General features: G+C 40.1%; 1 pseudogene; it reads right to left on the reverse strand.

The window, feature by feature from the left end:
* Positions 1 to 2,458: 2,458 nt before the first annotated feature.
* Positions 2,459 to 3,494, reverse strand: LOC123001690 (dnaJ homolog subfamily C member 8-like; annotated as a pseudogene).
* Between the last annotated feature and the right edge of the window lie 10,140 nt (positions 3,495 to 13,634).

The following is a 13,634-nucleotide window of genomic DNA, read 5'->3' on the forward strand; positions in this document are numbered from 1 at the left end:
TGACTCAAGTCAGAATGAAGCTTGTACAACTGTTACAACAAGTTCATTGTGAAGCATTAAGGAAAGAAAAGAATTGCTATGGGATGGGAAGTGGGGTTGAAGGAATGTCAGGGGGCTGGAAGACAATTATCATAAACAATAGAGATCTTTATGCCTGCCCTGCTAGGCACAAGCCATGCTTGGCTAAAACTAACTTTGCCAGCCAAGCTTGGCTCCACTGAATTTTCCTGCTGGTAGAATTAGCATAGAAATAAAGAGTTTTCAAACTAGAAGTTCTTTTAGAAAAGACCCAGTCTAGAACATATCTATATAGCTTTTAAAGCCCCATCTACATCTGAAAAGACTTTTTTTTTTAGTTTAGAATCATTTCTTTAGAAGAACTATAACTTGGAGCTCAATAATTAACAAGAAAGGTCACTTACTGCATGCTTATTTTGAACCAGGCTCTGACCGGTTCAAAACAGTGCTTTGTGTATATCTCATTTGTCCTCCTAACAGTCCAGTGAGGCGGCACTATTATTGTTCCCTTTTTACAGATGAAGAAACAGAGGTACCCGAGGATGAAGTACTTGCCAGGATCACACAGCTAGGCTGCTGTGGAGCAGGACACAAGAAGAGCTTCCCTGTTGAAAGCAGGGTAGAGGGCAGGGCTCAGAGTGAGGACGCTGTCAGCATCCCTGCAGTCCATCCTTCTCTCCCCACAGTTCACAGGACACTGTTTGAAGATCTCTGAAAAGAAAACCAGAAGATGGAAGTCGAAAGTGGCAGCAGCAACTAGGTCCCGAGTTTTTGGGCTGCTAGGTTGGTCCGGGACACAGCTGGGGCCACCCGCATCACCTAGCACCCATGGCAAGGAGGGGTCAGCTCGCAGGTGGATAGCGCTCCCCAGCATGGGGGCGAGCATGCTGAATGTCTCCCTGAAGTCACATCCTAGAGAGCAGGAGAGACCCCAGTGTGTCACCTATCCCATCTCTGCATGAGGGTCAAGCCCTTTCCCCTGGGGAGGTGGTAATCGAACTGGCTATGAAGAGATGAATAAAGAGAACCCAGGCCACTAGTCAGAGGGGACCACAGCAGTGGTTTGGACCATCACGCTGCACATGGACCAGAAAAGTCTATGGGACCTTAAGCTCACCTTCCTTACTTGTATCAAACGATGACCAGTATACTGATTTTCCATCCCTTTGCTCATGGCAGGACATGGCTAAAATAAATCACCTAGACTGTCCCACCAAGGAAAAAAAATAAAAGAAGAAGGAAAGAAAACCAGAAGATAAACTGAATCACTAAAGGTCAAGGTAGTATAAAAATACGACAAAGATAGCTATTTGAATACATCCTTACTTTTAAGGAAAGAAAGGGAAATCCTTAGGATCCAGAAACAAGCACAGACATCAAAGCCCTATGAATAAATGGGAGCAGATGCCATGGGGACCCTGGGGGTTCTCAGCCAGAAGATGAGTCAGAGCTGGGGCCGGCCTTCTAACTCCCCTTCCTCCTTCCCAGAGATGACTTTGGGTTTAGGTCAAGCAGGGCGGCTGGAAGGTTGCTCCCTGCATGAAGCTTGAAGTCTGGAGGTGTTGCTATTCCATCAAAAAGGGATTTGAAGACTTCCTTCCACCTTCCAAGGATACCCTGGAGAAGCTATGTGTCTGTCTGAGGACTTGCGTAGAAAAATCAAACACCCAGTCCTGCTCCTTGGGAAGGTACAGGATCTGAATTTACCCTAAAGGCTGTAGGTACCCCACTCAAGGGACAACAACTAGCCCCTGGATGGTAATTCTCTAGAGAGACAACAAACAAGCACAAAAACTACTCTTCCACAATGTAGGGTTCATGAGAAACCCAATTTTTTAATGTTAAAGGGCAGCTCAGAGTATGGTTGACCCTTGAATAACACAGGTTTGAACTACATGGGTCCACTTACGTGTATTTTTTTGATAAATACAGCACTGTAAATGTATTTTCTCTTCTTTATGATTTTCTCTCTTTTTCTTTTAAGATTTTATTTATTTACTTGACAGAGAGACAGCCAGCAAGGGAGGGAACACAAGCAGGGGAGTGGGAGAGGAAGAAGCAGGCTCCCAGCGGAGGAGGGAGCCTGATGCGGGGCTTGATCCCAGGACCCTGATCACGCCCTGAGCCGAAGGCAGACGCTTAATGACTGAGCCACCTAGGCGCCCCGATTTTCTCTTTTTTTAACCCAAAACATTTAATTGGTTCATTTCCACAAACTCGACATGAAGTTTCTAACCATCACAATTCAGTGAAGTACAAAATGATCCATTACAGGCTGTGGGAAGGGAAGGCAGCACTAGGGGTTGAGGCTGCCAATCTCGGCTGGTCTAAGGGTAGGAGTGGGGGAAGGTTTCTTTTTAAACCTAACCCGTCATTTCAATGTGCAAAAGACTTACTCTGACCGCTATTAAATTATATTGAAAACAAAGTGGCCTAAAAAGCAAATACTACTCTATGTTGTGGTGGAAATTCGAGGAAAGAATGAGTCCTTCAAAGCAGGAGGGAGACAACTGGGGGAAGGTTCTGTGGTTCGCGCTGCTCCATTTTTACTTTCTGTGGTCTCAAGAAGGTCCGGTTTTTCTTCTCTTTCTGCGCCTTTGGATATGCTTCGAAGGTTCTCCAGGTGTCCACGTGACCTTCTCGACTTTCCTCAAAGTTTTTCTGCCACTCCCTTTCTCATTTGGATTTTTCTCCAGCTTCTATCTCTTCTTCCCTTGTTGCTTCCTTTCACGCATCTCTTTGACTTCTCTCTCTTCCCTTTTAATTTCCAGGTCAGCAAAGCGTTTTATGGTCTGTTTTTTGTTTTTTGGTTTTTTTTTTAAAGATTTTATTCATTTATCTGAGACACAGAAAGAAAGCGTGAGCACAAAGGCGGGAGGGGCAGAGGGAGAGGGAGAAGCGGACTCCCAGCTGAGCAGGAAGTGATGGGGGTTCCATCCCAGGACTCTGAGATCATGACCTGAGCTGAAGGCAGGCGCTCTTGCTCTGTTCTTTTATACTGCTGGTTTGAACGGCTCGGGATCATCCTCCCCCACATTGTAGGTCTTCCTTCCTCCTTAATTGCTTTTTTCACCCTCACAGTGTGTTCTATGTATTCTTTTCCTTCTTGAATGATATCCAGAGCCCTCTTCTTTTGTTCCTGATCTAGGAGCAACTTGTAAGCTTTGCCCACAGCTTCAAAAGTCTTTTGTGCTGTCAGCATCATCCTGATTTGGGTCAGGATGCACCAATATGGATCACTGTCGAAACTTCCTTTTTATTCCTTCATCTGGCACTTCAGGATCCATCTGAAGCACCTCAAATTGGTTCAAAGGGAAATCGGAGGAACCAGGACAGGTCAATCTTTCAATATGATCTTTGGATGTTAGAACTGAATCTCTTTTCTTTATTTGTTTCACCTCATTGTAGAAGGTCATAAATGCTTCCTCAGGGCTCCCTCTGCCAGCCGGAGCCCCACTCTTTCCTGGGATCACCATTTCTCCTTCCTGATGATTTTCTTAACGACGTTTTCTTTTCTGTAGCTTACTTTATTGTAAGAATACAATATATAATACATAGAACATACAAAATACGTCTTTTTTTAAAAATAATTTTTTATTATGTTATAATCGACTATGTATGTTATCAGTAAAGGTTCTGGTCAACAGTAGGCATTAATAGTTAAGTTTGGGGGGAATCAAAAGTTACACACAGATTTTCAACTGTGCAGGGGCTCAGCATTCTTAACCCCTGCATTGTTCAAGGGTTAGCAGATCACAGAGAGATACAAATCACACGAGGAAATTAACTACTAAGAGAGAAAACCAGCAGATGCAGCCAGCCTGTAAATCAGCATTGCAAGAATGGGAAATAAGAGCTGGAAATAAGAGAATAAGCAGGTCAAAGTAATTTAAAAGATTTTTAAACTGGGGCACCCAAGTAACTCAGTTGGTTAAATGTCTGACTCTTGATCTTGGCTCAGATCTCAATCTCAGAGTTGTGAGTTCATGCCTCACATTGGGCTCCACTCTGGGCATGGCCTACTTAAAAAAAAAAAAAAGATTTTTAAACTTAGAAACCATAATGAAAGAATAGACTATTATGAGAAGAGGAACAGACAGATATGATAAATAACAAAATTCAACTCTTGAAAATAAAAAAGGCACCGCAATTAAGGACTCTCTGGATAAGTCAAACAAAAGATTGAGCACGGTGGAGGAAAAAATTAATGCGCCTGAGCATACATCTGCAGAAATCACTCAGAATGTAGCATGGAGAAACAAGAAAATGGAATAATTAACCAAGAAAGATGGAAGATAGAATGAGATGCCCAGCATAATCTATTAAAACTTCCACAGGAAAGACTCACAGAGTCAGTCCTCACAAGGAAAATGATAGAGAATATTCCAGAATTGAAGACATGAATCTTCAGATTGAAAACGCACACCAAGTTCTAAAGAGGGTAAGTAAAACCAATAGGTTTTGTTAAATAGGATTTCTATTTCTTTAAAGATTTTATGTGTTCAGATCTTTCCTCCCAATCCTTCTTTCTGGGTTTAATTTCCATTTCATCTAAATATTCAGTTTTATAGAATGAAAGAAGTAAATAAAATTATAAGAATACAGATTGACAAAATAAAAAACAAATAATCTATAAAGGAGTAAATAACAGTAGTAAATGATAAAAGTAATGAAATATTTCTGTGTTTTAAGAGTCGTTTCCTGGATGCTATTGCTGTAGAACTATTACTGCTTGCTTCTGTGACAACTAGGCTACTTTCCCGTGTGCAGATCAGAAATCCACTTCTGGGGTCATTTCACTCTCAGTGTACTGTCTATGCAGTCAGTAAAGGCTTCCAAGGGAAATAGACCACCACAGGGAGGGAGCCTGTGGGAAGAGGAAGGAGCCCAGCAAATGCCAAAAACCCGATACCAAACCAAAGGAACTCAGACTAAGAGTGACACCCAGTGGCCAGACCACCTGCATACCACACAGGATGATTCCCAGGACTCCACACCCTGGCTATGGCTTTGTGGCCAGGTCGTTTGCGGGCTTTTTCTCTCATTGCTGTGTTTTGGGGAGGTCTGTCATCTAGACCGTGTTTTAGGGGGGTGCAATGAAACAATTCCCCTCTCCCAACATCTCCTGGCTCACTTTCCCCTTCCCTACGCAATGTGCAGGCTCTGGTGATGGTGTCTGTCCCGCAGGTGACCAGGTGGAGAGGCCAACAGAAGACATTGTGGAAATAAGAAGTTCTCAGGCCACCCCTGCGACACAGGCGGTGATGTTCTTCATGGCGAGAGTGTATCCCCTACAGCTTAGTCGGCTAAAATGTGATAAATTAATTTAGTGGTACTGACTTGCTGAAATTCAGGGAGAGGATATAAGATATCGGAGTGCCAGCGTAGACAATGCATTTCATCACAAAAAGGCCCTGATGAAATTAGACCTGGTTAGATTCACCTCATTTCTGCAAACAAAGCTGTGGGTATGTTTCTAAATTCTCTAGCAACAGCCAGCTTGGAGATTATGCTAAGGAGAGGCTGGCTGAGATGCACAAACCCATAAGAAAATTATAAAATCTGACACCTGTCCCACCATCCAATTAAAATGGTCTTTCAAAAGTTACCACCAATAATAACCACAAAATAAGAACTAGCCCATATTGATCATACACACACATTGTGCCAGGCACCATCCTAAGTGTCTCACATGCATTAGCTCATTGAAATGTATCACTATCCTATTGGGCAAGTACTAATATTATACACATTTTACAGATGAGAAAACTGAGGCAGAGGCAGAGAAATTAATGTGTCCTAAGTCATACAGCTGGTGAACTGATGGAGACACATGATGTTCTCACATGGCCCCAAATACCTTTGAGGCAGTCTGAACCTTGGAGGATGTAGGTGATCCTAGGAGAAAATGTGAGGGTGGGTGTAAAAAGTAGTGGGAAAGAAATGGATGAAGACTTGGCAGTCAAACGTGCAATGTATGTTTGGCAGATAATACAGAGTCCGTGTGAACTATGGCCAAGAAAAAAATTCTACGGAATGGAGCATTATGAGTCACGATGATAGGGGGTGAAACATGGCAGGCAGATTGTGCTGCATTTTGTATGTCAGCGTAAAGAGATTTAAATTAACCCTGTAGGCAGTCAGGAGTGATGGAAGATTTATAAACAAGTAAATGTCATAGCCAAAATTAATGTCCTTTCAATGATGTATTTGGTTGTGGTGTCTAGACCATATGCAGATGAAGTATGACTTTGAGCATGGGTCATAGTCTTCCCCAAATTTGGTCTGTCTCAATAAAGGTACCATGTGCATGAGAAAAAAATATATATACCTATTCTATGGTGATAGGATATAGTGTTCTCTAAATATTGATTATGTCGAGATGATTGTTTTCAGATGACCTTTCCTTTTACTGACTTTTTGTGTTCTTTCAATTGTGTGTGATTTTTTTGTTCTTTTCATTACTGAGGGCATGAAGACCCCCAGCTGTGATTGTAGAATTTCTATTTCTCCCTTTAATTTTCTCAATTGCTTCTTTGTATAATTTAAGGATCTATTATTGAGGCCTCACATTAATGACTGTATATATTTTTGTGTACTACAGCCGCTGCAGCCTTCTGTGCTTTAGTTTACATGATATCTTTTCCAATCCATTTGCTTTTAATCTGTCTTTATGTTTAAAATGTGTATCTTATGAATAGCATTCATTAGGTCTCACCTTTTTTTAGTCAGTTCTGACAATCACTCCCTATTAATTTGAGTGTTGTTTTACAGTCTTCTGTCCCCCATGGTTTGTGATGAGGAATCAGATGTCTTTGGAATTGATATTTTGTAAAGAAAAAGTATTCATGACAGTTGTTAGAGATGATAAGAAAGAGTCTGTTCGAGAAGGGCCTATCACAATGGGGTTTTGCAGTAGGGGACAGAGATCAGGCTCAACTCCAAACACAACAAAGAAAAGTGAAAATTTATAGCCACGTAGTAGGGTGGGGAAGTAAATGGAAAATTACTAAGGCAAAACATCAGGAATAGGAGGATTCTTGCTAAGCTTGCTCAACAGAATTCTTGCTGAAGACAAGCCAGGATGATAAGATATTGAGGGCAGATGATGAATTTGATCAGACATCATGGGTGATCAGAAACTAAGTAAGGAAATTTTGCTAAACTGAATCAGCAGAATTCTTCCTAACCCCAGACTAGGTGGACCAAGGACAGAGCCTAAGGTTAGGACCTAGTCAGAAAGAAGACAGAGGAACTTGATTCAAGTTTGGTCAAAATAGAAAGTCTGTCATATTCCACCGTATGTCATGGATCTTTTCCCCTAGCTCTTTCAATATTTTCTCTTTACCTTTGGTTTTCAACACTTTGACTATGATGTGACTAGATATAGTTTTCTTCTAATATATCTTAGGGAGCTTCTTGAATTTGTACCTTTGAGAAGATGTCTGTCCCATTCTATCTCCCCTCTTATTTGAGGAGTCCAATTATGTGGGGAGTCTATAATATTAGACCTTTTGATATTGTCTCCCATATCCCTGAGGCTCTGTTGAATTTTTTAAACTTTTTTGGAACAGTTTTAGGTTTACAACAAAATTGAGAAGATGATACAGAGATTTCCTATATACCCACTACCCACCCCCATATGCACGGCCTCCCCCATTAACATGACTCACCAGAATGGTAGAATATTTACCAAGGATGAACCCACATTGACATAGCATAATCACCCTAAGACTATCCTTTTAGGATTCATTCTTGGTGTTGGATATGCTATGGCTTTGGGCAATGCATAATGACATAGAGCCATCATTATAATATCATACAGAATATTTTCACTACTTTAAAAATCCTCTGTGCTCTGCTTATTCATCACAACCCCCATAACCACAGATCTTTTCACTGTCTCCATAGTTTGCCTTTTCCAGAGTGTCGTATAGCCAGAATCATACAGTACATAGCTTTTTCAGAGTGGCTTCTTTCACTTAGTCCTATGCATTTAAGTTTCTGCCATGTTTTCCTACGGCTTGATAACTTGTTTCTTTTCAGCCTTGAATAATATTCTGTTGTCCAGATGTGCCACGGTTTATCCTTTTACCTACTGAATGACATCTTGGTTGTTTCCAACTTTTGGTAATTATGAATAAACCTGTTCTAAACATCCATGTCTATAATTTTTTATGTGAACATAAATTTTCAACTTCTTAGAGTAAACACGAAGAAGTGCCATCACTGGATCTTATGATAAGAGTATATTTAGTTTTATAAGAAACCACCAAACTGTATTCCAAAGTGTCTGTACCATTTGCATTTCCACTAACAATGAATGAGAATTCCTGTTGCTCCTCATCCTCACCAGCATTTGGTGGTTAGTGTTCTAGATTTCGTTCATTCTAACAGGTATGTAGTGGTATTAGTTCGCATTTCCCTAATGACAAATGATGAGGAACATCTTTTCATATGCTTATTTCCTTCTGCATGTCTTCTTCAGTGAGGTGTCTGTTAAGGTCTCTGGCCTGTTCTTTAATTGGACTGTTTTCTTACTGTTGAATTTTAAAAGTTCTTTGCATATTGGACACCAGTCCTTTATCAGATGTGTTCTTTGCAAATGTTTTCTCCCAGTCTGTGGCTTGTCTTCTCATTCTCTTGACATTGTCTTTCCCAGAAACAGTTGTTTTATTTTGTTTTTAATTTTAATGAAGTCCAGTTTATCAATTATTTCTTCCATGGATCATGTCTTTGGTGTTGTATCTAAAAAGGCACTACTATACCCAAGGTCATCTAGGTTTTCTCCTATGTTATCTTCTAGGAGTTTTATAGTTTCATATTTTACATTTAGGTCTGTGATCTATTTTGATTAATTATTGGGAAGGGTGTAAGGTCTGTGTCTAGACCAGACACAGGTCTAGATGTCCAGTTATTCCAGCACCATTTGTTGAGAAGACTACCTTTGCTCCATCCTTTGGCCTTTGCCCCTTTGAATCAGTTTGTCAATATCTATAAAATAACTTGCTGGGATTTTGGTTGAGATTGCATGGAATCTATACATCAAGCTAGGAAGAATAGAACAGCTTAACGATATTGAGTCTTCCTATTCATGAACATGGAATATATCTCCATTTATGTAGTTCTTTGATTTCATTTATCAAAGTTTTGTAGATTTCCTCATATAGAGCTTGTACATATTAAATTTATACTCAAGTATTTCCTGTTGGTGGGTGCTAATGTAATGGTATTGTGTTTTTAATTTCAAATTCCACTTGCTTACTGTTAGTATTTAGAAAAGCAATTGACTTTTATATGTTAACCTTGTATCTTGCAACCTTGCTATAATTACTTATTATGTATAGATGATCATGTCATCTCTGAACAATGACAGTTTTAAGTCTTCCTTCCCAACCTGTATATCCTTGGTTTCCTTTTCTTGCCTTACTCATTAGCAAGGACTTCCTGTACAATGTTGAAACAGAGTCGTGAGTAGGGACTTGCTTGCCTTGTACCTGATCTTAGAGGGAAAGTCGTGAGCGTCTCACAATTAAGCATGATGCTAGCTGTAGGGTTTTTGTAGATAGTTTTTATCAAGTTGAGACAGTTCCTCTCTATTCCTAGCTTACTAGTTTTTATGATGAATGAGTGTTAGATTTTATTAAATGCTTTTTCTGCATCTATTCACATGATCAGTGATTTTTCTATGGGATGCATTACATTAATTGATTTTGAATGTTAAAACTGCCTGCGTATCTGGGATAAATCCCAGTTAGCCATGCTATATAAAAGTCTTTTTATACTTTTCTGGATTCAATTTGCTAACATTTTGTTGAGAATTTTTGCATCTACGCTCATGGAAGATATTGGTGTGCAGTTTTCTATTCTTGTAATGTTTTTGTCTGGTTTGGGTATTAAGATAATGCTGGCCTCGTCGGATGAATTAGGAAGTATTTCCTCTACTTCTATCCCCTAAAAGAGATTTTAGAGCTTTGGTATAATTTCTAACTTAAACATCTGGTAGAATTCACCCATGAACCCATCTGAGTCTGGTTCTTTCTGTTTTGGAAGGTTTTAAATTATTGGTTCAATTTCTTTAATAGATACGGGCCTATTCAGATCATCTATTTCTTCTTGTGTGACTTTGGACAGATTGTTCATTTCAAGGAATTAGTCCATTTTGTCTACATTATCAGATTTGTGGACATAGAGATGTTCATAGTATTCCTTTACTATTCTTTAATTTCCATGGGATCTGTAATAATTTCCCCTTTTCATTTCTGATATTAGCAATTTGCATCCTCCTCCCTCCTTTTTTCATCTGTTTTATTTTTTATCTGTTTTAGTGATCTTTTCAAAGACCAGTTTTTGGTTTCATTGATTTTTCTCTATTGATTTCCTGTTTTCAGTTTAATTGGTCTCTGCTTTAATTATTATTATTTCTTTTCTACTACTTAATTTGGATTTCATTTGCTCTTCTTTTTCTAGTTTCCTAAGGTAGAAACTTAGATTATCAATTTTAGAACTTTCCTTTTTTTTGATACATTCAATGTTATAAATTTCCCTCTAAGCAGTGCTTTCACTGCATCCCACAAACTTTGATAAGTTATGATTTCAATTCATTGAGTTCAAAATATTTTTTAAATTTCTCTTGAGATTTCTTCTAGAATACATGTGTTATCTAAAATGTGTTCTTTAATCTCCACATATTTTGGGATTTTCCAGTTATCTTCCTATTATTGACTTCTAGCTTGATTCCATGGTAGTGTGATAGCAGAAATTGTATGATTCTATTCTTTTAAATTTGTTAAGGTATGCCTTGAAATTTTTTAAAGCATACTTAATATTATACATAATCATTTAAAAATAGTCAAACTGAAAGAAGGCAGGAAGAGAGGAAAAAGGAGCAAGGAACAAATGGAACAAAAAAAATAATAATAATAATTGGGGCACCTGGGTGGCTCAGTCAGGTAAGCATCAACTCTTGATTTCGGCTCAGGTCATGATCTCAGGGTCTTGAGATCAAACTTCACATTGGGCTCTGCACTGAGTGTGGAGCCTGCTTAAGAGTCTCTCTTTCCCTCTGCCCCTCCCCCCATGCTCTTGTGCACATGTACATGTGCTCTCTCTCTCTAAATAATAATAACAACAACAACAAGAAGATGGCAACCTTAGAGCCAACCAAATAATAATTACATTAAATGAAAATGGCCTAAACTCTCCGTTTAAAATTCAGAGATTGCCAGATTAGATAAAGGGAACCAAATATATAAATATAAATATAGAGACACAACTAGGTTAAATGTAAAAGGATAAAAATAGAAATGCCATTCAAACACCAATCAAAGCAAATGCCTTAAATCAATTAAAGTGAATTTCAAAACAAGAAACATGGGCTAATTTATTAAAAAGATATAACAATCTTAAAAGTTGGGGCGGTTAGGTGGCTCAGTTGATTAAGCATCTGACTCTTGATCTTAGCTCAGGCCTTGGTCTCAGGGGTGTGAGTTCAGGCCCTGCACTGGGTTCTATGCTGGGCATGAGGCGGGCTTTAAAAAAAAAAAAGAAAAAGTACATGTACTGGGACACGCGGCTGGCTCGGTCAGTAAAGCATGTGACTCTTGATCTCTGGGTTGTGAGTTTGAGCCCCATGTTGGGTGTAGAGATTACTTAAAAATAAAATCTTTTTTTTTTAAAGTGTATGTACCTAACAATACAGCTTAAAGTGCATGAAGCAATAAGTAGCAAAACTGAAAGAGTTAATAAAATCTATTTAAGTGGGATGTTGCAACATTTCTCTCTCAGTAATTAATAGAACATGTAGACCAAAAAAACCAAAAAACAAAAAATAACCAACCATCACCAAAAAATCAGTAAGGATACAGAAGACTTGAACACTTTCAATCAACTTGACCCAATTAACACTTATATAACAACGCACCAAAAAAACATCAGAATAGACAGTCTTTTCAAGCGCATATGGAACATTCACCAAGAAGAACATATTCCGAGACAAAAACAAATCTCAAGAAATTCAAAACATTGAAATCATCCAAGAATGTTCTCTGAACACAAAGGAATTGAATTAGAAATCAATAAAAGAGAACTATCTGGAAAATCCCCAGATATGTGCAAATTAAACAAAACACTCCTAAATAACTCAAGGGATGAGGGAGAAATCACAGGGGAAATTAAAAAATAGTTTGCAGTGAAGTCAACCTATCAAAATTTGGGGGATGCAGCAAAAGCAGTGCTTAAAGGGAACTTCAGCACATTACGTGCTTATGCGTGGAAAGAAGACAGTCTCCCATCAGTTGTCTAAGCAGAGCAAACGAAACAAGCAAGGCGAAGGAGGAAAGACAATAGTAAAGATAAGGAAGAGCAGGAATAAATAGACACTGCGCAAACACAGAGACATTTAATTTAAATTTATTGTGATTTGACCATCAGACAAACCATTATGTGTGTGCCTTGATCTTCGACAGTGCCATGTGTCACTTATATCTCAATACAGCTGGGGAAACAGAGAATATCAATGAAACTAAACAGCTGTTTCTTTGAGAAAAAAAAAAAAGTGAAAGCCAACAGACAGAGGACAGTCGGCTTCCTGGGACGAAGAAACACCTGCCCATGTCTGCACCATCCTTCCAGGGCTGAGCTACCAAGGGACATGAGCCTGAACAGGCTGGTGGGGGCACCTTTCTAACAGTGTCCCTTCTCCAACCTCCTAGCAGACATGGGAGGGACCGAAAGCTGGCTCAATGCACAAGGAAGCCTTTGAGATCCGCTGCAGCAGGAGGCCCAGGGAGGAGGGGAGGGGCAGCCCAGCCCTCAGGACCCAGAGTCCTTTCACTGTCAGGCCTCTGCCTGGGGAGCGCGCTCCTCCCTGCCTGTCTGCAGATTGCTGCAGGCCTATCAGGCTGTGGCACGTTCCTCACATTCTAGGACTGAGATACACAGTTAGGTTCCTGTCGGGGAGGCCTGGGTGGGGGAGGAGGGCAGAGAGCATCCCAGGAACCAAGGCTGCTGTTCTTGTTTTCCCCGGACTGACTTGGCCCACACTGACTTGCCTGCCAATGAGAAAGCCAACTCCACCCAGCCTCCCTCTGCCAACCCCTCCCTCGGCTCTGGGGCTGAAGCTGGAGCTGTGGACGCAGCATCTCACCTGGGCCCCAGCAGCACCGTGAGCCAAGTCCTCGCTGCTGAGTGTGCAGAGCCCCAGCCCCTGGTCCTAAAGCTTTGGTCAGAAGGAGTGTGGGAATTCGCCTGATGGAGCCCAGCACCTTAGGGATGAGAGGATGGAGACCAAGTCTGGGAAGGCTACGAGTATGCACAAAATCTAGTTCCACAAATCAAACCTCATTTGCCTTGTGGATAAGTCAGCAGAGCAGAGGAATACAGCTGATGTTGTGAGCTGAACTTCAAAAGCCTCCCGTGAGATCTCACAAAGGAAGTGGAAAAACTATAGGCTGAATCCAAATAAGGTTACACAGGTTGATGACTAATTTAAAGACCACTAATAAATCACTTAATGCTTCTTTGGATGCTGTTTTCTTTTTTTTTTTTTCAACTGATGTGTAGTTGACATACAATGTTATGTTTGTTTCAGGTATACAACGTAGGGATTCAACAAT

The sequence above is a fragment of the Ursus arctos genome, unplaced genomic scaffold (assembly GCF_023065955.2).
Source record: "Ursus arctos isolate Adak ecotype North America unplaced genomic scaffold, UrsArc2.0 scaffold_15, whole genome shotgun sequence".
Classification (NCBI taxonomy): Eukaryota; Metazoa; Chordata; class Mammalia; order Carnivora; family Ursidae; genus Ursus; species Ursus arctos.